The following is a 22,916-nucleotide window of genomic DNA, read 5'->3' as shown; positions in this document are numbered from 1 at the left end:
GCAATGAGTTCCACAAATTACCACCCTCTGTGAGAAGTAATTCCTCCTCATCTCGGTTTTAAATCTATTGCCTCTCAACCTATAAATGTGAACTCTTGTTCCAGATTGTCCCGTAAGAGGAAACATTTGGTCCACACTTACTTGATCAATCACTTTTAAAATTTTATTTAGCTCGATCAGATCCCCTCTCATCCTTCTAAACTCCAGCAAGTACAAGCCCAAACTGTTTAATCTTTCCTCATATGTCAACCTCTTTGCTCTGGAATCAATCTGGTGAACCCCCTCTGAACTGCCTCCAATGCCTCCAATCTCCTTCCTCAAAGAAGGAGATCAAAACTGGACACAATACACCAAATGCGGTCTCACCAACACCCTGTACAATTGCAACAATAATTCTATACTTTTATGCTCCAGTCCCTCTGCAATAAATGCCAATGGTATAAAAGTATCGAGGACATTGTAACAAGGAGGTGTGTATGGGTTTAGATTCAGGTGAGGGTGCTAAAGTCAGCAAAAGTACAAGAGTGTTGGGAAGCACCAACTTTGCTTTAAATTTGGATGTGTTAGGCTTCTTGCATGCAACTCCCTTCAGAGAGGCAGGTAGCCCACCAACATATCACTAATTGCCCCACTAGAGTGATATTTCAACGTACTTTAAATTTGACAATCCAATCGAGGTGAGAGCATTGTAGCAATGGTCTGACACAATTGAAAGTCATGTAAATACTCTAATAAAGATTTAATATTCAGAGCTGCATTCTTATCTACTAGTGGGTAAGTGTTCACAGTATTGAATGCCTGTTACACTTTGAGGTTTACTGAATCAGATTGGTTGCCTTAGGTTGGACACTGGACAAGAACAATATGAACTACATTGACTTGACAGAGCAGCAGTGTTTCTGCACATGCCTGACATGGATTATCATTTCACAGCTCTGCAGAAATGCATCCATCACCTCCCAATTGGCAGCACACAGATCCGGACAGCAATAGACTGATGGGTTTCTTGCCAGGTCCAGCATGTGATCTCTGCCTCTGATGATGTGTGTCAGAATAGGTCAGGTTTCTTTCTTTAACAGGCTTTCCACATGTGCAGGATATCATCAACTGTACGCATGTGAGAATCTACAAATCCAGATATATTCATAAGAACATAAGAACATAAGAAATAGGAGCAGGAGTAGGCCATCTAGCCCTTCGAGCCTGCCCCACCATTCAATAAGATCATGGCTGATCTGTCGCTGCTCAGTTCCACTTTCCCGCCCTCTCCCCATAACTCTTAATCCCCTCTCTTATCAAAAACCCATCAACCCGCGTCTTAAAAATATTTAGCGAGGCAGCCTCCACCACTTCAACGGGCAGAGAATTCCAGAGATTCACCACCCTTTGAGTGAAGAAGTTCCTCCTCAACTCCGTTCTAAACCGCCCCCCCTTTATCTTGAGGCTGTGCCCCCTAGTCCTACTGTCTTTTTTGAGCAGGAAGAGTCTTTCCACCTCTATCCTACCCATCCCATTCATCATCTTCATCAATCACAAAGGCTCCCACTCCATCATTGTGCAGATCATGCATGACCACAACACTTTTTTATGCAAGTGTGTGCAAGATTCCCAAGTACTCTTCCGATGCCTTACTCCAGGACACCTTTGCAGCTGGAAGCAGGTGGCTGCTACTTGTCATAGAATCCTACAGTGCAGAAAGAGACCATTCAGCCACTGGGTCTGCACCAACCGCAATCCCATCCAGGCTTTATCCCCATATCCCTACAAATTTACCCACTTTTCCCTCTAACCTCTGCAACCTGGGACACTAAGGGGCAATTTAGAATGGCCGATCAACCTAGCCCGCACATCTTTGGACTGTGGGAGGAAATCCATGCAGACACAGGGAGAATGTGCAAACTCCACACAGACAGTGACCCGAGCCGGGTATCGAACCCAGGTCGCTGGAACTGTGAAGCAGCAGTGCTAACCACTGTGCTACCGTGCCGTCCAACCCTGTTGCTAGCAAGGACATCCACCTCAAACTTGGCACCCTTAAAGCTAAACCAACAAAGTTCAAGTGTGTAGTATGAAAGGCAGGGAACAATCTGATACATCACTGAGCAAGTGATTGTCATGTTGAAGATGCGATTGAGGTCATATCAGTGTACACTTGTCAGGGTGTCCAGAAGGATTGTCATGTGCTATGACCTTTAAAACATTGTGCAACAGAAAGTTTGAATCACTGACATTACTTTCTGTGTTTAACTGGACATGTGTGACTATCATAAGTTGCTGTTAATTTCAGATTGTAATGATGATGAACACAGGTGGATTTGGGAAGGGTTCCATTAGATTAGAGAATACCAAATATATTATTATTCAAAAAGGGAGGGAGAGAGAAAGGAGGAAACTACAGGCCAGTTAACCTAACATCTCTAATAGGGAAATTGTTAGAAGCTATTATTAAATATGTTATAGCAGGAAACCTGGAAAAGATCAAAGCAATCAGACAGAGTCAATATGTTTTTATGAAAAGGAAATCAAGTTTATTCAATTCTTTAGAATTTTTTGAAGGAGTCATATGTGGGTTAAGTGGAACTAGTGGATGTGCTATACTTAGATTTCCAAAAGACATTTGATATGGTACCATGTGAAAGGTTATTAAGGAATATGAAACCTCAAGGTGTAGAAGGTATTATCTTGGCCTGAATGGAAGATTGGCTAGCTAGCAGGAAACAGGGAGTTTGCATAAATAGGTCTTTATCTGGTTGGCAGGATGTAATGATGGGTGCGCCACAGGGATCAGTGCTGGAACCTCAACATTTTGCAGGTTATGTAAATGACTTGAATGAAGGGACCAAAGATATGCTTGTGAAATTTGCTGACAACGCAAAGATAGGCAGGAAAGTAACTTGTGAAGAGGACATGAGGAGGCTACAAAGGTACATAGAAAGGTTGAGAGGAAAAAGATCTGGTAAATGGAGCATAATGTGGGAAAATATAAAGTTGTCCATCTTGCCAGGAAAAAGACAAGAGGTTATTATCTTAATGGTGAGTGATTGCTGAGCTCTGAAATGCAGAGGGATCTGTGTGCCCACGTGCATGATCACAAAATATTATTATGCAGGTCAAGCAAGTAGAGCAAGTCAAGCAAAGCTAATAGAATGTTATTGTTTATTGTGAGGGGAATTGATTACAAAAGTAGGGAGGTTATGCTTCAATTCTGAAGGGCATTGGTGAGACCACATCTGGAGCACTGCGTACAATATTGGTCTCTTTATTTAAGGCAATATGGAAATATATTTGAAGCAGCTCAGAGAAGGTTCACTAGACTAATATCAGGAATTGGAGGATTGCCTAATGAGGAATGGTTGGACAGGCTACGCTTGTACCCAATAGTGTTTAGGAGAGTAAGAGATGACTTGATTGAAACATTTAAGATCCTGAGGGGTCTTGACACTGTGGATGTGGTGAGGATGTTTCTTCTTGTGGAAGAATCTAGAATTAGAACTAAAATAAGGAGTTGCTCAATCTTATCTCTCAGAGGGTCATGAGTGCCTGGAACTCTTCTTCAAAATACAGTGAAAGCAGTATTTGAATAATTTTAAGAAAAGCTAGATAAATTCTTGAATAACGAGGGGGTGGAAGGATATCAGGGGTAGGCAGGATTGTGGGATTAAGGTTAAAATCAGATTAGACTTGATCATATTGCATTGCAGAGCAGACTCAAGGGGTCAAGTGACCTACTTCTACTATTTGTATCTTTGCATATTCACTGTGATTACAGTCACAACATCCAAGCCATTGACAAAGTCCTGGTTCTGAGGTTAGCTTTCCTCTTGCTTACCTTGGGCTGTGAACAAATGTCCTGGGAATGTCTATTGAACGCTTGGTCTTCTCTATATACTCATATATTCTTCAAAAGATAGTGATGTATTTCCAAGTCCTGAGAATGAGTGATTTGAAGTGAAACTTGCCCATGGTAGTAGTCCAATACACCTGCTGGCTATTATCTTTCAAAGAGGTAGTTATGGGTTTGGAACATGCTTGGAAGAAGGCTTGGTGTGTTGCAGCAGTACATCTTGTGGACAGTACAGATGTGGCACTGGTGGAAAAGGAGTGACTTCTAACATAAGATCAATTGTTAACTATGCATTGTTATTTGTCTTTGACACATTTACTCGTGTTTGTATTATAATATGCAACAGAATCAAAGATGCATCATACCCTATTTTTAGATTTAGTTGAAATAATTTTATCCTGTACAGATTCCTTTTAAAGGCTATTTGATTTAAGTTCCAATGGTCATATTTAGAAATCAGCCCTGTTTATAAATCAAGCAAATTGCACAGGCTTGGACAATTTTCCAGTTGTTGGTTTATAACTATTTTTGAAGTGGAATTATGCAACTTCCAACATATACATGTTAAATTCTAGTATTTTAAATTTTTAATCTTCACCATAATAGGGGTATTATACTGGTAGACCTTCCATTTCACAGTAACTGAATTTCTTATAAGGGAATCTTATTAGTTCGCAAATGAAACAAATACAGATCTGAAACATATTCAACCTCTAAAATGACATTGAAATATTGATGACAAACATGTACTCTTATAGATATTAAGCTGACATTCAGCTTAGAAAGGCTCAGCACGTCTTTGTTAGGATTGCTGAATATGATGAAATATTTAACAGTACCTGCAGGGACAACTGTGCATCTGTTGTTACTCTTTAATACTTTCAGGACTATTGCACTTCACTTGTGCAATTATATACATCAGCATTTTTAAACACATTCATCCAAATAAAAATCCATTCAAAACTTACAAAGTACTTCTTCCATATTACAATGAGCATGATTCTTCCATTTTGGCTCTCAGTCCTCTCACCAGCAGGAAAGACAAAGCGTTTCCCACAGGCATTCGCAGCACACTCTCCCTGGGTGGCATGGTGGTGTAGTGGTCAGCATTGCTGCCTCAAAGCACCAGGGACCTGGGTTTGATTCCCAGCTTGGGTCACTGTCTGTGCGGAGTCTCTACGTTTGCTCTATGTCTGCGTGGATTTCCTCCGAGTGCTCCAGTTTCCTCCCACGGTCTGAAAGATGTATTGGTTGGGTGCATTGGCCATGGCAAATACTCCCTCATTGTACTGAAACACATGCCAAAGTGTGGCAACCAGGGGATTTTCACGGTAACTTTATTGCAGTGTTAATGTAAGCCCACTTGTGACACTAATAAATAAACTTTTTTAAAAATTAGTTGTTTAAATATTCAAACTTTCATGAACAGAAATGGGGGTGCCTTTTTAAAGGCACCCCCATCTCTGTGTTAAGAGACAGGCCGGCTCCTCTGCCACAACAGGCTTGTTGAATCCCGTTTGTTTGGAAACGATTACCCCAAACAATGGTATTAGCTGCTCCTTTCTCCCAATGATTATGAAGTAAAAGTAGAAAATATGGAATGCCATGAGACATATTGACCAGAATTCACCAGGCCCACTTGCCCTGGCAGGGAACCCAACAGCCCATTGAATCAGGCATCAGACATAAAATGAGATTCCCACCAGGAAGCAAACACTTTGCAATGCTTCCGATCTGCCCTGTCACTCCAACCAGGTCCCTGCCCATTCTCGGGGAAGCACTCCTAGCTCCTCAGCATAGAGGTGCATTCTCCTCCCCATTACTAAAAGAACCAGTTTCCCAGCCCCCCATACCAAGCAGGCCCAAGGCTGACACGACACCACCTCCCAACCACAGCTGTCAATTCCCCCACTCCCACAAAATCGACACTCCAAGATGGGGTCTCCTCAGGACCCACCCCCTCCATCAGGGCCTTCTTCAGTCCCACCCCTTGTCAATCCCCTTGGGACTCTGGACAACAAGGGGAGGTGGGGGGGGGGAGGTGGGCAGGGAGGTAAATGCTATGCCCATATGCTCTTCTGCCAGTGCCAGGAAGAAGAGTGAAGGTCCCACGAGGGACCTGAGGATTGGGTGGACTCAGGTTTGGAGAAGGAGTTGAGCTCAGGGCTCTCCCCTGGGATGGGGGTCGAGTGGTTGCACTTATCCTTGTTGCCCTGGCAGAAGTGGTGTTCACTTTCAGCATTCGGATTTCAGGCACCATTCTGGGAACAAAAGACAAAGAACAAAGAAAATTACAGCATAGGAACAGACGCTTCAGCCCTCCAAGCCTGCACTGACCATGCTGCCCAACTTAACTAAAACCCCTATCCTCCTGGGAACCATATCTCTCTATTCCCATCCTATTAATGTATTTGTCAAGATGCCCCTTAAAAGTCACTACTGTATCCATTTCCACCACCTCCCCCGGCAAAAAATTCCAGGCACTTTCTACTCTCTGTGTAAAAAATCTGCCTCGTACATCTCCTTCAAACATTCCTCCTCATACATTAAACATATGCCTCCAAGTATTTGACTCTTCCACCCTGGGAAAAGCTTCTGACTATCCACTCAGCCCATGCCTCTCATAATCTTGGAGACTTTGATCAGGTCACCCCTCAACCTCCGTCATTCCAGTGAGAACAAACCAAGTTTCTCCAATGTCTCCTCATAGCTAATGCCCTCCATACCAGGCAACATCCTGGTAAATCTTTTCTCCAAAGTCTCTACCTCCTTCTGGTGGTACGGTGACCAGAATTGAACTTTGTATTCCCAAGTGCAGCCTAACTAAGGTTCTATACGCAACACGACTTCCAATTTTTAAACTCAATGCCCTGGCCAATGAAGGCAAGCATGCCATATGCCATTCCTGACTACCTTCTCCACCTGCATTGTCACTTTCAGTGACCTGTGTACCTGTACACCCAGACCTCTTTGCCTATCAATACTCTGAAGGGTTCTGTCATTTACTGTATATTTCCTATCTGAATTAGACCTTCCAAAATGCCTTACCTCACATTTGTCCGGATTAGACTTCATCTGCCATCTCTCTGCCCAAGTCTCCAACTGATCTATATCCTGCTGTATCCTCCGATGGCCCTCATCGCTATCCGCAAATCCACCAATCTTTGTATTGTCTGCAAACATACTAATCAAACCAGGTACATTTTCCTCCAAATCATTTATATATATTACAAGGTCCCAGCACTGATCCCTGAGGAACGCCACTTGTCACAGTCCTCCATTCAGAAACACTCCCTTCCACTGCTACCCTCTGTCTTCTTTGACCGAGCCAGTTTTGTATCCATCTTGCCAGCTCACTCTGATCCCATGTGACTTCACATTCTGCACTAGTCTGCCATGAGGGACTTTGTCAAAGGCCCTACTGAAGTCCATGTAGACAACATCCACTGCCCTACACTCATCAATCATCTTCATCACTTCCTCAAAAAACTCGATCAAGTTCATGAGATACAACCTCTTCTTCACAAAACTATGTTGCCTCTCACTAATACATCCACTTATTTCCAAGTGGGAATAAATCCTGTCTTGCCGAATCTTCTCCAATAATTTCCCTACCACTGATGTAAGGCTCACTGGCCTGTAATTACCTGGATTATTCTTGCTACCCTTCTTAAACAAAGGAATAACATTGGCTATTCTCCAATCCTTTGGAACCTCCCCTGTAAGAAATCTCACAACAGGTTTATTTGGTCGCACAAGCCACTAGCTTTTGGAGTGTTGCCCCTTCATCAGGTGATTGGGAGTTCAGTTTTGTTCACAAATAGAGCATATAAAGACACAAACTCAATTTACAAAATAATGATTGGAATGCGAGTCTTTACAGGTAATCAAGTCTTGAAATCAACTCCCTTGTAGCCAGTGAGGATACAAAGATTTCTCTCAAGGCCCCAGCAATTTCCTCCCTTGCATCTCTCAGTATCCTGGGGTATATCCCATCAGGCCCTGGGGACTGAATGTTTCTCAAGAACCCCAATACCTCCTCCTTTTTGATCTCAACATGACTCAAACTATCACAACATCCTTTCCCAGACTCATCATCCACCAAGTCCTTCCCTCTGGTGAATTCTGAAGCAAAGTACTCAATTAATAACTCGCCCATTTCCTCTGGCTCCACGCATAGATTTCCTATCTTGTCCATGAGTGGGCCAACTCTCTCCCTGGCTACCCTCTTGCTCTTTACATATGTATAAAAAGTCTTGGGATTTTCCTTAATCCTGCTGGCCAATGCTTTATCATGACCCCTTTTAGTCCTCCTTACTCCTTGCTTAAATTTCTTTCTACTTTCCTGATATTCCAAACTTGCTTCATGTGTTCCCAGCCTCCTAGCTTGACAAATGCTTCCTTTTCCTCTTTGACTAGGTTCACAATACCTCTCGTTATCCAAGGTTCCCAAAACTTGCCATACTTATCCTTTATTCTTACAGGAATGTGCTGGTCCTGAATTGCTATCAACTTACACTTGAAAGCTTCCCACATGCTCGATATTGATTTGCCTTCAAATATCAGCCCTCAATCTACATTCTTCAGTTCCTGCCTAATATTGTTGAAATTAGCCTTCCCCCAATTTAGCACCTTAACTTGAGCACTACACTTATCTTTATCCATCAGTACCTTAAAGCCTACTGAAATGTGGTCATTGTTCCCGAACTGCTCCCCTATGGAAAGATTTTAATTATTGTCTCTGTCCTTTAAAAAGTGCCCTGGTTACTTTGACATCCGTGCCCATTGGACACCTGGAAGCTTTCAATATCACCACAACATGCTGTTGCACATTAAGGATTGGCCCAGGTGTTAAAAGCCCTCTTTAAAGTGCCATCTTTCCCGCACCAAAAACCCTATTCTATTTTCACAGGCAAAACATCACAAAGCTTGTAACATAGTAGCCTTAAAAGAAATCCAAGGGCAGAATTCTCCCATCCTGCCCACCACGGGAATTGTAGCAGGCAGGACAAGACCATGCAAAGATCTATTGATTTATGGACAGGATTTTCTGATCATGTGGCTCGTGCAGCCAAAAAATCCCACCCTAAGATTTTTATCTCTGAGCTACATTTTAATGATCATGATTAAAGATGGGATTAGGATGTCAACTGAAGTAGGAGAAAACATACACAATAAGTCATCTTTCTGTGATTTTAAATATAAATTTACAATTGTTACAGTTCAAGCAGAGGCATTTCTCCTTCAATGTGTGCCAATGTTTGCAGCACTGCCGTGAACACATGACAAAAGATGCTTTGTTTTCTGTACCATTCAAATCCTTAGCAGAAAGCAGAGAAACAATGTTAAATGCATTCCTGTTATTTGACAAAGGGTTGTGTTATTTTCCCATTTGCAAAGACTGTCTGGTGCTCCAAAATTTGATCCCCTTTTGCAGTGCCTATTATATAATTATGAAAAATAGACACAGAGCTAAGACACTGGTTGTTAATTTTAACCAGAATCATGTTTTACGTAAATCTTATATATGGAAGCTGTTAATGATACTGGCTTACCTCCTTTGTGGTGTGGCCTTGTTTTGAACACCAACTGTTCCCTTACTCTAACACAGCTTTCTTGTCTAGACTGATAGAACTTGGCCGTTCAACTAAATTATTAAAACAATGAGAGCTACGAAATATTCGTACAATAAATGTGCCTAAAATGTAACTATTTTTCATCGGAATTTTAATTTGCACTGAGAATACTGACAATTTGTTAGAGCAGATTTTTTGTTAAATGTGGAAGAAATAATTCTGTATATCCTGCAGTGAAGAATGTTCAAGAATATTGAAGAATATGCATGGTGGCACATAGTTAGCACTGCTGCCTCACAATGCCAGAGGCCTGGGTTCAATTCCAGCCTTAAAGAATTGCCTGTGTGGAGTTAGCATGTTCTTACCATATCTGCGTAGGTTTCCTCTGGGTGCTCCGGTTTCCTCCTGTAGTCTAAAGATGTGCGGTTAGGTGGATTGCCCATGTTAAATTGCCCCTTAGTGTCAGGGAGGTTAGCAGGGTAAATATGTGGGGTTACAGGAATAGGACCTAGTGGGATTGTGAAGGCTCGATGGGTCAAATGGCCTCTTTCTGCACTGTAGGAATCCAACGATTCAAGGAACTTTATTCAACCATGTTTTAATTCACTGGCATTGTGAAATACTGATGCGGAAAGCTGAAAAATCAGAACTTAAAATTGTAAGTGTGAAATGTCTGTTCTCTCATCATCAAATCCTGTCTCTGAAATGTAACTCTAGCATTAATGTAGCAAAATAATTGAAGAAATTACAGCTTTAGCTTACAAATATTGAAAATTAATATATGATTTGATCTGTCTAATTCTACTGTGACATTAAGTCTTTGCAATGTAGAAAGAAAATCATTAATGTTATCTGGTAGAAATCATTTGTGATTCTAAAAGCAGAGAAGAAATTCATTGATGGCCCATAGAAAAAAAAGTGTGACTATATTTCCTTAGATTCAATTAGGCAGAAAATGAAATGAATAAAATCACTATGAAAATTACCTTACAAGAATGCAAGTACTATGTATGGGAAGGAAGTATTGTATATTTCTTTATCACGACAGCCAATAGCTCAGTCTGCAGCCCGAAGCGAAGACATGTAACAAGCTCAAGTTGAATAAAGTGATGATAACATCAAATTGAGCTAGGAGCTTCTATGTGGAGCAGCTGTCTAAAGACCCTTTTGAAACAAGGTCGTTAATTTTGATCGCAACTAAATTAAAAGCTATTTAGATCTAAAGGCACAGTGTAAGTGGTAGCAATTTAGTCGAATTTGAGCAAATTCCAAATCTGACCTACTTTCTAAAAATATTTGATAAATTCTCCAGATCTATTTATGTTGCAGCAATAAATTCAGATTTCTTGTAAATTGACTGCTGCTGTGATTTTAATGCACTCTGTCATTTCTATCTTGCTTCCAGCAGATAACTGTGCTGCGCAAGGAAATAGAAACTGATTTATTTTAAAAACTAAATCCAGTGGTCAAACCTTTCTGGGTGGGCGGGGGAGTTGGAGCAGGAGGGGGAGTGGGGATGCACATCCGTCAAGGGTGGCATAGTGGCACAGTGGTTAGGACTGCTGCCTCACAGTGCCACGAACCTGGGTTCGATTCTCAGTTTGGGTGACTGTGTGGAGTTTGCATGTTCTCGCCGTCTGAATGCGTGGAAACCAATAAGTGAAACCAAACACATGGACAATAAAATCATAAGTTGGTTTGACACAGTGGTTAGCACTGCTGCCTCATAACGCCAGGAACCCGGGTTCAATTCTCGGCTTGGGTCACTGTCTGTGTAGAGTTTGCGTGTTCTCCCTGGGTCTGTGTGGGTCTCCTCCGGGTGCTCAGGTTTCCTCCCACAGCCTGAAAGATGTGCTGGTTAGGTGCAGTGGCCATGGTAAATTCTCCCTCAGTGTACCCAAACTGGCGGTAGGGGCTTTTCACAGTCACTTCATTGCAGTGTTAATGTAAACCTACTTGTGACGCTAATAAATAAATTATAAACTTTAAACTTATTGGCATATCCCTCAAGACAGCCCTTCATATCCCACTCCATCTTAACTTCCAAAAGCTCATGTCAGCTACTGAAAGGAAGTCAGATCAATCACTGCAGCAAACAGTTCTATTAGTGTATGTAGAACAACAAAAATAATGGGATCATAAATCACAAAATATATAAGGTGCAAAAATCACAAGGCACAGAAATCAGAAAGTCTTGAGTCCTTGCAAACACTCCCCCCACCACCCCCCAAACACCCCCCAACCCGCCCCAACCTGTGTCCCATTCTTGGGTTTAACATCACAGTTAATTTATCCGAGATCTGTGGCGCACAGTTTGATAAACTATGCCAGTTTCTGCAGCCCTTCCAATATTTTTTTTAGGAACCTGTAAATAGATACAGGCAACAAAATAGAAAAATAAGAGTTATTTATAGGGGTGATTCAGAAAGAGTGCTTGCATTGCTTCAGGTCTATTGAGGAAATTGAGACTTGACAAGGTCTCGTCGCCATTTTACAAAATGAACACTATTCATTTCATTATTTCCAACATTTTCTTGGGCCTTGTTCGCTGAAGGAAATGAGAGAAGTTGTGAGTTTACAAGAGAAGTCCGATCATATGATCTGGGAGTTATGGCACACAAGTCATTCACTGATCAAAGCAATTCCTATTTATACCTTGTAAACTTATATGTTCTCAAATTTTAGCACATTCCCATTGGGCAATTTATCAGACCCCAGCCATTAAAGAATACAATATTTTTAAAAACCATGACCCGAGGCTTAAAATATGCAATGCAGATTATTTATGCTTTCCGTGTGTCATTGAAAACAACACCCGGGGAGGGATTGCCCAGCCACACCCACCCCAAGACTGTAAAATCCCATCCAAGGTCAACGGACCTTTGCAAGGTCCATGTCCTGCTCACTACGATTCCCATGGCGGTGGGATGGAAAATTCCACCCCCTGGTCTCAATTCTTGAATTTTCAATAACCAGACTCTAACGTACAGAGAGAAATAAGCATGTATATCTGCCTTGAGGAATTTTCCAGTATCACAGTTCAGTGGTGGGAAAGCTTTGAGAAACAATAATTCGGGGCAAAATTATCAACACGTTAATTAAGGAAAGCCAACATGAAATCATCAAGGGCAAATCAAGTATAACTAACTTGGTTGAGTATTGTAATGAAGTAAGAGTGAGGATTAATGAGGGTAATTGTATTGCCCTAACAATGTTAGCACTGTGGGTTTTAACAAAAAAAAACATAGTTTGCATGTATAGATTCAAATGAACAGCAACAAGGTTTATTGAAAGAATGTTCTCTGCACTGCGCAGAGTACAAACTGAAAGTAAAACAGCAGCCTATGGCAACACCCTAATGACATCACCATCAAATCATGTGACCAGATCTTAAAGCAACTTGTAATCCATTTAAATATGTAACTGTAATGCAGTTTAGCTATTTGGCCTCTTAGTGCTACAGTAGATGCTACATGAGGTGTATGGGAGGGATAGCATCTCTCACAAGCAGGCTCACTACATTCTTCAGAATGGCTCATCCTGTATTGGTTCTTACCTATGCCCAGTTCTCACCAATTGCTCTGGGTAGCTGTTAGCATACAACAGAGGCCACATCCTAGTGCACCCTTTCAGACAGATGGGCGAAACCAGATAAGGGCAGCCACTAGGTCTCCCAGCATCAGTGATTAAGGAATTTATCTACCCAGGTATGCACAGACTGATTCTAATGAACTGGGCAGCTGAGAGCAATCCAAGGTGCAACAGCTTTGAAGGCAGATCAGCACCATTTTGCGGAATGCACAGAACTCAACAAGACACAGAAGGCATCTTGGTCACCCACTGCATCCAGATCTATCTTCACCATTGAGACTTAATGCTGGACAGAAAAAAAAAGTGCCTCCATTATCCACCTGTGCAAGCTGAAAGAAATTTATCAGTTTTGTGACACTGATGGAGGAATTTCACTCCCCACATCACTGGAAAAATCTTCATCAAATTTCTTCTTTAAGGCAACATTTCAACTAAGATCTGCTGCCAGAGAATCCAGAGAAACCAGGTTGAGGAACCACTGATATGGTTTTTGCAATTAGATAGCTCCAAGAAAAATGCCAAGAACAGAACAAGGATTTCTATCTTGCTGAACTAACTAAAGCCTTTCACATAGTCCACCATAAGGGTGTTTGGAAAGTAATGGAGAAATATGGCTACCGTGAGAAATTGATCAAAATAGTTGACAGTTCCAGTGACAGCGTGCTTGCACATTTCCTGGATGATGCTGAGTCTTCTGACACATCGTCAATCACTAATGGAGTTAAACTGGTTTGCATACTGCCAACACTGTTCATGTTTTTTCTCCACCATACTCTCTAATGCCTTCCCTGGCGGTGGTCCTGGCATTAAAATCAGATATCGCATGAGTGTGAAGCTCTTAACCTGAGATGACTCCAGGCAAAGACCAAAATCTCCAAGGACATACCTCACAATTTCCTGTTTGCAGGTGAATGTCTACTAACTGCTCTACTGTGGGTAAATAATGGGACACAGACCATGCAAAGATCTGCTGACCTTGGGCGGGATCTTTCAGCCTTGAGGCAAGCGTGGTCAGAAATCCCACCCTATAGAGCAATAGTCCTACCTACTCTATTCTACACATGCAAGTCTTGGACTGTGTACCAGCGTCATGCCAAGAATCTCAGCCATTTCACCTGAGTTTCTTTCAGAACATCCTGAAGATCAGAACGCAGAACAAAATCCCAGATAGTGAGGTGCTCACCTGAGCTAGAATGCCAAGCACCCACACAATTTTGAGTCAGTCATGACTGAGTTCACTGTTCATGTAGCCAGAATGCCTGATACTCGCTTGCTGAAGGGAATCTTCTGTGTAAAGCTTGAGTCTGGGACACGACTCCGATGGGGGCCAAAGGAAGTGCTACAAGGACACTTTGAAGGCTTTACTTAGAAATTTAATATTGACTTTGAGGCCTCTGAGACATTTGCACAGGATTGCTAAACCTGGCGCAACAAATAAAAAACAATGTGGCCTCCTTCAAAAGCAAGGGCATGTCAGAGGCAGAGAAAAAAGTGCGAAGAGAGGAAATTCTGAGCCAGCAACTCATCCAAAATGCAGCCATCTGTGGTATCCTGTCCTATTTGCAGCTGAACCTACCAAGCACGGATCAGCCTCGGCAGTCACCTACTTCCTCAACAAAACCCTACCAAACACCCCAGATGTTGCACACGGTCATCTTTGCTGCAAAGAGTGAACCTGAGAGATGCAATGTGGTTTTAATTTTTGGTTTTTGAATATTTAACCCCAGTGATACTGGTGACAGACAATGTTCAGAAAACATCATTGGGCTCCTAACTGCAGAACCATGATAATGGCCCACATCTGCAGAGTCCAGAAGTCACGATGTAAACATGTCCCAACATATTCACAGCTGGACATACTGACTCCTCCCTAACCCCACCCAACCCCCCCAATAGAGCTCACTCCCTCCCTCCCCAGAGTGCGCTGACCAGCTCACCCCCACTTTGGACTGTGTTCACCTTCTCCTCTCTGCAGGACAGTGCTTACCTTCTCCCCATTGAACAGTCTCCACCCTCTCTCCTCCAGAAGATATTCGTCCCCTCCACTCCAGACAGCGTTTACCCATACCATCGCATCCCCCTGTCCTCCCATCCCACCCCTCCCCCAGCACATCCCACCCAGACCAATTCTCACTCCCACACTCCAGAACAGTTCTTACCTCCATTCCCAACTCCTCTCCCAATTCACCTTCCGAAATTCCTGGCTGCTATCTGGCTGATTTCAGAACAGACAGCATTGTCAGGGATTGGGGATAGAGCATTTTTGTGAGATGAAAGGAGCTAATCATTGTTAGGGACAAGGGAGGCAGAATATTATCGGGGGTGAGGGAGGGGTATTAGCATTATCAGTGAGGTGAATCTAAACTGCATCTGGAGGTTGATAGCTCCAGACCCTCAAACTCATGCCATTTTCCCTCAATATCAGCCTGTTCAATAATTTGATTCAGAGAGGTCAGCCATATATTTAATAATTGTGGATACTGAAAATCATGTTTTCAACTTTGAAATAATGCTGGAAGAAAACACAATTAACCCAAGTGTTGGAATATTTAAAATCTTACCAGAATATGGCAGTGGGTGCTGTCAAAAGGGGGAATGACTTGGCCAATCCTGCACTGAGGCCTTCCTTGTTTTTTACCATTGAGGCTTCGGGGACCAGCATCAGATGTTTGGCCTCAATGAATACTGTCAGGCACGTATTTATTCCTGTAATTAATGTCAGTCGCAACTGTTCTGACCCTAATCAGAAAATTTGAGCCAATGATTTGTAATACATATTTTCATGGCAATAATGTATCTTTAATTTGAATAAATTATTTTTGTTGCTCTTACTCCTTTCTAACCCAATCTAGACTTTGCTGTTCACACTCAGTGGTGCTAAAGGTGTTCATAAAGCATTTCCGAGCTCTGATGGCTGCAGCCAACTTTATCCACGAAGCAGACATTAGAATTTACTAGGTATCTGAATCTGGAATTCATGCTGTCTCAGATACTCAGAATATCCCAGCCTATCGATTAGAGTTGATTTAAATTCCCTGTCGCTTCTAATGTAAAGACATTACTCTAATGGACTGTCTAATGCTTCAGAACATCATTACGTGTTACTTAAATTTTACACCATAAACAGCGTCATGTCATTGCTAAGTATCATAAACCAGCACAAACTCTGCCCAGTATAAATTAGGAAGAAGATTAAACAAATTCATAATCTAAATTGGTACAGGGAAAGCATCACATCAAAAACAGCAATGTTAATAGCACATCAAACTATGAAGGGGTATAAGCTCGCTAACATGCTAGAGAAAAGTAAACCCAGGATACCGTTTTAAATTAGACCTGGGGTTCACACATCTAAATGAGTAAAAAGCAAAAAAAAGAATTAAAGGCAAAATACCGTGGATGCTGGAATCTGAAACGAAAACAGAAGGTCAGCAGGTCTGACAGCATCTGTGGAGAGAGAATGGAGCCAACACTTCAAGCCTGGATGACCCTTTGTCAGAGCCTATTGTCCTTACCTGGTCTGGACTGTATGTGACTCTACATCCACAGCAATGTTTGCTTTGATTTGATTTATTATTGTCACATGTATTGGTATACAGACTCAAAACTTTGGCTCTTGTCTCTCTCCACAGATGCTGTCAGACCGGCTAAGTATCTCCAGCATTTTCTGCGGAAGGGTTAATTGTGATTCAGGTAGCTCCAAATGTTTTTGCCAGCTCAGGTCACTCACTTCACTTTTTGAGGTTTGGCTCGCACCCTAGTCCTAATCAGAACTGTACATATCTGCTGGCACAGACCACTGGTAGTTAGGTAGTATGACCAAGTGCCAACAGTTTGACTGTGTAGCCTGCAGTAGCCCTCACCAACAACTTTGTCGTGCAAAGGAAGACCACCTAAAGCTTGTTTACTAGGGTAATATGGAGGCAAGCCTAATTTTGGTGCTGACATTTGAATCCTTGCCTTAGGAAAGCATGAGCTATATTCAGGTATGAAAATGTAGCTACAACTTATTAAGGCTTGGTTAACCATTCCGTGTTTTACTTCACAGCTGCCATCTAAAGTCACATCATTGTCAGACAAAGCCTAAATGCTGCATGTCTAATTCATTGTGACTGATGGGTTGTGTCCCCGATAGCACATTTTCAGTTTATATCAAGACCAAGGTCATAAAGGAAAGGAGTGAAAGCCAGCAATCATTGAGATTCTGCATGATTTTGTATGAGATTACAGAGTGAGCCCTCTTTCAATAATAACCAGCAAAAGAAAGTCAGCAGCAGCAGCCATAGCACTATTTGAACCTTTGGACAATTAGTGAAAACAAAGCTGGCCAGGCTGCATGGAATCCATGGACTTTACACACCCAAGCCATCGGCCCTGGAACCTCCTGAGGAAACTCAGTGCAACAAACCCAGCAGAGGCTGCAAAGCCACAAGTTAGTGCAATGCTTTTACTACCAAACTATTAATCAACTCAGTAATCCCTTGATAAACCACACAAATAGGAGGTCAAGAAAAAAATTCAGAGAAGCACAAGTGAGTTGTCCAGAGTCCTCTCTACTACCTGATGACATTACCCTTGTGCAACTGGACGCCAGGCCAGCAACCATGAAAAAGAGCAAAGATGCCCAGAGAGATGGTATCCCTCCAGACTTCCAGCACACTGGCAAAACAATGGCAACTGGCACACTTCTCAACTCTATTCTCCAAATTTGGCGTGAGGCAAAGGAGATAGGCCTGCCTAACCCAGGAAAACACAGTAAGAAGTGTCACAACTAGGTTAAAATCCAACAGGTTTATTTGTGGCAAGCACCACTAGTTTTCAGAACTGGATGTTCCTTGCTACAAATAAATCTGTTGGACTTTAACCTGGTGTTGTGAGACTTCTTACTGTGTTTACCCCAGTCCAACGCCGACATCGCTACCATCATGACAACCCAGGAAAGCCACAAGGGACATTGGGAGCTACAAGCCCATTTCATGCTCTGTGCAACCTTTAAGCTCCTGGGGTGGTTCATTCTATTAAGAATTAGCCCAATAACAACTCATCCTTCCCTTTCACTTTTGGCCTTTTTTCAAGGGATGTGGGTGCCACTGGCTAGGCCAGCATTATTGCCCATCCCTAATTGCCCTTGAGAATAGTGTGGTGGGTCACCCTCTTGAACTGTTGAAGTCCACGTGATTTAGGCATACCGACAGTGCTGTTAGGAAGAGAGTTCCAGGATTTTGACCCTGCAACAGTGAAGAAATGGTAATAAAGTTCCAAGTCTGGTTGGTGAGCAGCTTGTGGGGAGCTTGGAGGTGGTGCTGTTCCCATGCGTCTGCTGCCCTTGTCATTCAAGATGATAAAAATTACAGGGTTTGGAAGCTGCTGTTGAAGGAGCCTTGGTGAATTGATGTAGTGCATCTTGCAGGTGGTACACACTGCTGCCACGGTGCATTGATGGAGAGAGTGAATATTTAAGGTGATGGATGGGGTAACAATCATGTGGGATGCTTTGACCTGGATGCTGTTGTGCTTCTCGTGTGTTGTTGGAGTTGCAGTCATCCAGGCAAGTAGAGAGTATTCTATCACTCTCCTGACTGTTCCTGCATGGGCAGGCTTTGTGGAATCGCAGGAGAGTCACTTACTGCAGAATTCCAAGTCTCTGACATGCTCTTGTAGCCACAGTATTTAGAAATCTGGTCAATGGATGTTGAAAGTGATGGAGGCAATGGGGGTATTATCGCTAGACTATTAATCCAGAAACTCAGCTAATGTTCCGGGGACCGAGGTCCAAATCCCGCCACAAAAGATGGTGGAATTTGAATTCAATTAAAAAAAACTGGAATTAAGAATCTACTCATGACATGAAACTATTGTCTGAAAAACCCATCTGGTTCACTCATGACCTTTAGGGAAGGAAATCTGCCATCCCTACCTGGTCTATTCTACATGTGACTCCAGAGCAATGTGATTGACTTTCAACTGCCCTGGGGCAACTAGGGATAGGCAATAAATGCTGGCCAACCAGCAACACCAATGTCCTACAAATGAATGAAATAAAGTCATTGGATATCAAGGGGAGATGGTTATGTTCTCTCTTCTTGAAGGTGGTCATTGCCTATGACTTGTGTCATGTGAATGTTATCAGCCCAATGTCCTAGATATTGTCCAGGGGTTGTTTGATTTGACATGGACTGCATCAATATCTGGGGAGTCACAAATGGAGTTGAACATTGTGCAGTCATCAGCAAACGTCTCCTCTCTGACCTCATGATGCAGGGAAGGTCATTGATGAGGCAATGCCTCTGAGGAACACATGCAGCGATGTCCTGGAGCTGAGGTGATTGACCTCCAACAACCACAAAGGTCTTCCATAATGCCAGGTATGACTCCAACATGCGGAGGATTTTCCTCCTAATCCATTACCTTCAGTTTTGACAGGACACCTTGATGCCACACTTTCCAGATGCTGTGTTGATGTCTAGTGCAGTTACTCTCACTCACCTCACACATTCACCTCCTTTGTCCACATTTGGACCGAGGCTATAATGAGGTCAGGAGTTGGGTGGCCCTGGCAAATCCCAAACTGAGCATCAGTGAGCAGGCTATGGCTGTGTAAATGCTGTTTGATAGCCCTGTTGATGACCCTTTCCTTCACTTTGCTGATGATAGAAAGTACTGATAGAGTAAAGTTTGGCCGGGTTGTATTTGTCCTGCTATTTGTGCAAAAGACATAACTGGGCTATTTTCCACTGTGATGGGTAGATGCCAGTACTGTCATTTCCTGGAGCATCTTGGTTATTGGCACGGGAGTTCTGGGGCACAGGTCTCTCAGTGCTATTGTCACTATTTTGTCAGGGCTCATGATCTTTGCAGTATCCAGAGCATTCAGCAGTTCTTGATATCAGATGGAATTAATCAAACTGGCTGACAAACTGGCAACTGTGATGCTGGGAACCTAAGGGGGAGGCTGAGATGAATCATCCACTCGGCACTTCTGGCTGAAAATGGTTGCAAGTGCTGCAGCCTTATCTTTTCCACTGGTGTGACAGCCTCTTCCATTATTGAGGACAGAAGTATTTGTGGAGCCTCCTCCTGCTGGTTGTTTAATTATCCACCACCATTCAGGGCTAAATGTGGCTGGTCTATAGAGGTTACATCTGATCGTTAGTTATGGGATCACTTAGCTTGCATATTGCTTCTGCTATTTGGCATGCCAATCATCCTCAAATATTACCCCTCCGTCCATTCAATGAGATGCAGCAACACACAGAGAAATAACTCAGGTCAGCAGCAATTTGGACCTCCCCATTCACTGAGACCTGCAAGACCCTCCAACTTGTCACATGGCTCTAAGAGCCCCCTCTGGAAGCATATCAAATATCTCCAATTTCATAACATTGATGAAAGCTAGAGGAAGCCTTGAGCAGAAAACATTCTCCCAGTAAATACATTGGGGATGATCTCCCAGTGCATTGTGCATTCACTGTACACAGTGCACTGGGAGATCAGGGTGCCTGCACAATGGTGCCCCTACAGCTCAGCAGCTGCCTTCCCAGTACGAATAGGCTCTGCCCACTCCCCCTGCTGGTGAGAATCACACGGTGCCTCTTTTTTTTCTAAGAGCCTTATGATTGCGTTTGGAGCTCGCCCAAAAAATTGGCACAATTCTCTCCCGTTTTCACACTTGTACAGCACTTAGAATTTTTTTTGGCAAAATTGCCCTCATCGTCTTCAACCCAACATCTCAACAACCAGGCTTCAATGTCATTCTGTCACACACTCACTCACTCTTCAACCTCCAGTGGAGCGTGTGGAAACCCTAAACAGGATACAGACTGGCCGATGTGACCACCTGATGTACAAGTGGCACCTCACAACCTCACCCAGTTGCGACAGTGGAAACTCTAGCCAGACACATACAGCACATGATAACATCATGCCCCCGGGCTCATGTCTGAGGGTGACATTGTGGAGTTGCAATTGTTCTCCTGGGGGGCTCCAGCCTGGTTTGGGAACCTAACATTAAAACTATGATGACAGCTTCCATTCCAAAATCCATTCAAAAAAAAAGATTGCAGAGCAGGAATTAAACACGCCTCAGAAAATAAATCTCACACTCGTCTAGCACCTTTCACTTCCACAGGAAGTGCTTCACACTCAATTACTTATTTGAATTTCTAGTCACCATAGTCCTTTAAGCAAATGATGTTTCACACTCTCAGTTGATACATTGCCGTGAAATGGGAGGGTGCAAATTTCCCTCCGCCGTTCCTCACAAAGTGAGCTCATAAAATCAATTGGCTTCAAGGAAGATCTTAAGCAGAGCCTATCATCTTTTCCAGTCACAGAATGGGAAAATCAGAATGTAAATTAATCCATAGCATTCATAACATTGTAACTAGTTGCTATGGTGCATTTTTATAAAGGCACAGAATAGGCCTTTGCCTGGTTTTGCAGCGGGGAAACAGTGTATTCCTGTACTTTTCTATTTCTATAAATTGTACCTAAGCAACATGAAAAGCCTTGTGAAAATAATGTGATTAATCCATGAGCAGTGGCGGATTAATGCTTGTGTCTAACTGACTTTTGCTATGGATCCTCATCCATGGTTACAAGTAGAACATGCATATTCTCCAAATTAATTGGAGCTATTGAATGTGGTTAATTTCTCTATAGACTTTGTTGGACAATGCTTTTGTGGTATCAAGTTCCAAAAAATAATTGAATCATGAAGCTTCCTCTCTTTGTTACAGCCCTGATGGACCTTTTTGAAGTCCCACAGGAAAATGCCTTTGCTTTTGAAACAGTCACAATCACATAATTGAAAAAGACAAAACTGAGGTATCGCAAAGCATTCAGTAAAAAATGCTGGCTGACAACAAAAGTTGGAATAAAACATATACTTGACCTAAATGGTTATTGGGTGGCATGGTGGCATTGTGGTTAGCACTGCTGTCTCACAGTGCCAGGCACCTGGGTTCGATTCCTGGCTTGGGTCACTGTCTGTGAGAAATCTGCACCTTCTCCCCATGTCTGCTTGGGTTTCCTCCAGGTGCTCCCGTTTCCTCCCACAGTCCAAAAATGTTCAGGCTAGGTGCACTGGTCATGCTAAATTCTCCTTCAGTGCACCCGAACAGGCGCCAGACTGTGGCAACTAGGAGATTATCACAATAACTTCGTTGCAGTGTGAACGTAAGCCTACATGTAACTAATAAATAAACTTTACTTTATTGAAAATTACAGTGAAATTCCCCTTTTTAACAAAAATAAAGACAGGATACTTTTTTTTTCTGTAATTACCAACCCGTTGATGAAATTCAGCAAATGTGTGGTTTTGAAAGGTGCAATTTCTAAGTACCAAATTAGCAAGTTTTTTTGTCAGTTTCGGAGTAAAGTAGGCATGCATCCTTTTTGCTCTAGAAAGCAGAATTTCATATTAATTCAACAACAACTTGGGAATTTTAACAACAACTTGGGAATGACAAATTAAAGGTGCAAATTAATGTTAATGCTATTTTAACACTCACTCTAAAAATTCTTTTCTGCATTATTTTTCCACACTTACCACACTTGCATAGCATCTAACCATTGTTAGCGTCTCTCTTCCCTTGGTAAATATATTTGAAGCGGGTATCATTAATTTGCAAATTTGAAAACACAAATTTTTCTCAAGTAAAAAGTTTCCTTTCCAACAGTAAAAACATGTTGTGATAACAACATGGGGAACACTGTTTTGAAGTGACACGTACAAATTAAACACGGATGTGAATAGCAATAGTTCTATCCCAATTATTTTTGAAATGTACATAGCCATCATGTAGATCTTAGCCTCATGTTAATGAAATTTCGCCATTAAAACATCAGGGGTGGAATCTTCCCCTTCTGTCAGCAGCAGGAATCATGATGGTGTGTGTGTGTGT

The sequence above is a fragment of the Carcharhinus amblyrhynchos genome, chromosome 6 (genome assembly GCF_965287045.1).
Source record: "Carcharhinus amblyrhynchos chromosome 6, sCarAmb.v2.hapA, whole genome shotgun sequence".
Lineage (NCBI taxonomy): Eukaryota > Metazoa > Chordata > Chondrichthyes > Carcharhiniformes > Carcharhinidae > Carcharhinus > Carcharhinus amblyrhynchos.
This window is presented reverse-complemented; position numbering follows the sequence as displayed.